The 4,655-nt window shown below is 33.6% G+C and overlaps 1 long non-coding RNA gene across 1 annotated transcript in view; it reads right to left on the reverse strand.

Annotated features, from left to right (window-relative positions):
• Positions 1 to 4,245: 4,245 nt before the first annotated feature.
• The window catches only part of LOC137622824 (uncharacterized), a 1,464-nt gene continuing 1,054 nt past the window's right edge, over positions 4,246 to 4,655 (reverse strand). Inside the window, exon 3 of the long non-coding RNA XR_011040485.1 lies at positions 4,246 to 4,515. This is a non-coding gene — a long non-coding RNA (uncharacterized lncRNA). The remainder of the gene's footprint in view (positions 4,516 to 4,655) is intronic.

The following is a 4,655-nucleotide window of genomic DNA, read 5'->3' on the forward strand; positions in this document are numbered from 1 at the left end:
TCTTTTTTTCTTTTCTGTATTTGTTTCACTAAATAAAAATAAGCCTACTATTTTCTTAAGGTCTTCCTCGTGTGGTTGTTGTAGCTCAAGTACTTCATTCCTTTCTTTTCTATATTCCTGGCAAAACATAAAATGTATCAAATCTTCCTCCTCATTTTCACAAAAATTACAGTTCACATTCCCTCCATTGTGTCTATTTACAATATTTAGTTTTAACGTATTAGTTCTTGCTCTAAAAAATATCACTGAAGCAAATGTATTGTCATAAATTAACTCTTCATTAATTTCTTTCTTCCACGTTCTATATATTTCTAAGCTCACTTTACTTTCTATTTCTTCTTTCCACTTTTCAGTATCCCACTTTCTGGTTTCCGTTTTTATTTCTGCCTTGTTCATTCTTCTTATTTGTCTTATGCCTAAACTTAATTCTTCCAAATACTTTGCAGGTTGTTTCCACCATCTTCCTTCTTTTTCTTGAATATCCTGGATAATTATTTTCAGTATTTCCTTCTTTCCATTCAGGGTACGATTTAAGTACTGCAGCTTCCCATCCATCACCCTTGCTTTCATAGAAGATGCACCTATCTCCCCTATTATAGCAGTATTAGCTGTGCTTTTAGTGGCACCTAAAATCTTCCTATATACACCATTCTCTATTCTTTGTAGTTTCTCTATTTTTGTTCCATACAAAATAGAATATTACTGAAACAAATGTATTGTCATAAAGTAACTCTTCTTTAATTTCTTTCTTTCGTTCGTCCTGGGATCCAATACCGGAAAGAAAAGTTAAGAGGCTCTAGTTTTTAAATTTACTTTCGGTTTTTTAAATACTTATTTAGACTTTATGAGAGTTTTCATACCTTTTAAAAGATTTATATATAAATTTTAGTTGTATTTCAATTTACTTTATGTCTCGCTATTTGAGGATACAGTACGGAATATGAAATATTAATACATATGCTGGCATTATTTGGGCCAACAAAACAAAGACCATTTTGTGTATTGTAATGCAGTTTACAGTGTATTATCATTAATTTATTCATCATATGATAAAATTATTTATTTTAATACTATATGTACTATATTATATTGCATTTATTACTTTATTATATTTTATGAGATTTATGATGCATTATATTATTCGCATACACGGGACATTACAATATTTGATTTCTGACTGGTTTAATTTTATGGCGTAGCTTATTGTTCATACATATTGTAGAATATAAAATTAACCAAATCAGAATTATTTTGATTCAATGTGCATTATATATGTATAAATGACCAATCGAACATTAAAATACGATTGTAAGGACACCGCTCCCTTCGTCGTCCAGAGAATCGACAAACTACTTATTTATTTAAATTCTCTCTTCGCCACACTGTGGTTTCCTATGTATATATATTCCGCTCTACCAGAGCTACATTTTGATATATGTATCGTTTCATAACATGTTTCTGTTAACCCATAATTCATATATTTGTAAGTGTAAGAAAACATATATTTTGGTGGGCACTTCAATCTGAATTGGCGCCAACGTCATCCTACCTTTCCGTCCGCACCTTGTAATATACTTCCGTGCACATTCGATTTAAGGCAATCTATACAGACAGACAGAATAAAGCGATCACCTACGGGCCAACCAAGGGAAAGGCCCGTGCCAACAACAAGTGTTGGCTTTAATACCCCAACAACAAACAACGAATAAAGCGATCATCTACGGGCCAACCAAGGGAAAGGCCCGTGCCAACAACAAGTGTTGGCTTTAATACCCCAACAACAAACAACGAATAAAGTATCAGTTGATCTTGGTGACGCTTGTCTCACTGTCCTTACACGATGAACAATATAAGGATTTAGTTATTTCAGTACAATAGGAAACATTTATGTTGATACGTGTATACATGATCATACACATTCGTAGTAGTAGGCTCTACATAAATGTAGGCTATTTGCTGTCCTTCATACATTATTATATGTCTAAGATATTTAAAACAGGTTCCATGAATCAGCAGATGGCTATTTTCATTCTAGTCTAAAAGCAAAACGAATTATTTTATTTACTAGGCAAAGTGTCTTGAGAAGACATAAGTTCAGATAGATTCTTATACTGTACTGATTTTATTATTATTATTATTGATATGACTTATCTGCAGAAGAATCTACGAACCTTCTTTTCTCTCTTCTAAATCATCTCATTACTTCTCTATCAATGCTCATATTCATTTCTTAATCAGGTCAAATATCTGCTGTTTTCCTTTTAATGATTCAAAGTCAAGTTTAGCTATTCTTTTCCTTATTAGTTTCCATGTTTCACAGCTCTATTTCTTTCGTTTTACTCCATTTCACTGTCTGATTGTGATGTTGGCAGATTCCCTAAGGATTTAAACTTATTTTACAATGAATATTCGAATCTATTTCCACTTCATCAGGTAACATTTCTAAGGCCACAAATCCGTTTCAGCACCATAACAATCCTTTTCACTTGAGTTATCTTGGTATTTCAATGCCATATCTGGGAATTAGAGGCAGATTTGCATTACTTTTCCTGGTCTTCAACTTAGTGTCTCCAAGTGTAGAGACCAAAGTTTGTCGTTTCTTCCCATATCAGGTCTGAGTCTTCATACGTCATCCAGTAGACACTTTTTCACATTACCTATTCATTGCTAAAAGGGTCAAATTAGTTGCGATATTTTCCACAGAAAGGTATCAAAGTATGCTTTTGCATATCTGTGTTCAAGCAGTGTGTTCCCTATTATCAGCTCATTAGAACAAAAATCTTATTTCCTCATAACGGAGTGCCATGCTCTCTCCCAGGACGTAGAAACCACTTTCATCCACCCAAGCCCTTTTCCCCCGAATCCAATCAATCTGGTTTCAGTGAATAAAAATATCCAGTTCATATTCTAAAAGAACTGACAAAGGCTTCTCTAATTTGCCAACCTACTTCAATGTTGTTAAGCTTTCCTCTGGGTTTATCAACTTTAATTTGAATTATTTATTAGATACCTCGCACCCTTCTCCCACTTTAAAGGTCTGCACGGGAATAAGGGACATTTCTACCATCTGAGAGTTCACTAAAGGCCAATCATCTTTCTCCTAACTCTGCATCTCCCTTGTTGAGAGCATCAGTTTTATGCTTCTAAGAGTATAGAATGAATTAACAGTTTGTATAATAATATACATGCACATAAGTTATATTAGGTATATCTGCTGTTACGCTACTGGTAACTATGCTGAATTTATCTAAGAGACTCTGCAATAGTATTTAATATATAATAAAGGAGACAAAAACTAGAGAAAAACCCTACTTGATTTATATTTGAACACGACTATGTATAAATACTTTATATAAATCAATGTTTCTTTCAAAAACTCCCAAATCATCACACTAAACTTAGAAACTGAAAAGCATAATTCCAATAGAACAAAGTAATGACAAATCAATTCCTGGGGACCAAATTACGAAAATACTTTTGGAAATTAAATTAAACCTTCACAGTTACAGACTCAGTGAATCTACTTAAAATAAAACTTCTCAAAGATTAAACTATAACAAAGAATAACCAAGTATAAACAATACAAAATTAAATAGCAATTTCATGAAAGCACATATTAAGGAACACAAAAGGGACATATTTAAGAGAATACTTATATACAAGACATCCCTCTGAAAGAGGAAACAGAACATTGTAGATCCAAGTAACAAACTGATAGATAAGAATCTTTGTATACAGAAGCAAAAGTCTAAACATCTGGAAAGCATATCAGCAATGAGGTTTAATCTTAACTTTAATACAAAATATCCCAAAGTTATACTGATGCAGGCCCAAGGCCCGTATAGTTGATCTTAAGTTTTTTAATTCTATCAACTAAAGACGATGGATTACAGTCAGAAAAAAAAATAAACAAAGATAGATTATCTATCAACTTTATTTACAAGAGAAACATGACATACGAATATTTTTTTTTTCAAGAGCATGAAGGAGAGCCCAAGCCACCTCTTCCACTGTAATCTAGGAACTGAGGCTTCAGTTTACTTTAATAAGAAAACTGGGGTAGCAAATCATAGTCACCAGTCTGCATCAAAGCTGCTCCTACAGCCACATCACTAGCTTCTACTTATTGAGATAAACAGCTTGTCCGATTCAGATAGCCTTCAACACGGAAGACTTTAGATTCAATAGCTGCAAATGTACGGTAACAATCTTCTGTCCACTAGAGTCAATCTTAGGGCTGGCGTGATTAATCATTGGTACAGCTAGCTGAAAAGTTCGGACAGAACCTCTTGATAATACCATACTAATAGAGGGTTGTGAGTAGGCAATTCTTTGATACGTGTAACCATCACACTTGGGTGCAATCCTTCCGCTCCCAACATCCATGACCCAAGTTAAGACTTTTCCAATGGTAGTTTTCTGCCAGGTCTTGTAGGTGAAGTAACAGGTCTCACGATCTTTTAATGTACTTTCCAAGCATGGTCGTGGACCAGTGTCAATGAAAACATTTCTCATCTGAAACAGAACATTAAAAGATTGAAATGTTTCAACAGCATTTGTCATTTCAATAGGAATAACTGTAATGAAATTTACCTACAGATATGATACAGGCAGAAGCCTTCCTAGCATTTTCTGTCAAAGGTACTTTTAAAGTA

This window comes from Palaemon carinicauda, chromosome 29, assembly GCF_036898095.1.
Source record: "Palaemon carinicauda isolate YSFRI2023 chromosome 29, ASM3689809v2, whole genome shotgun sequence".
Lineage (NCBI taxonomy): Eukaryota > Metazoa > Arthropoda > Malacostraca > Decapoda > Palaemonidae > Palaemon > Palaemon carinicauda.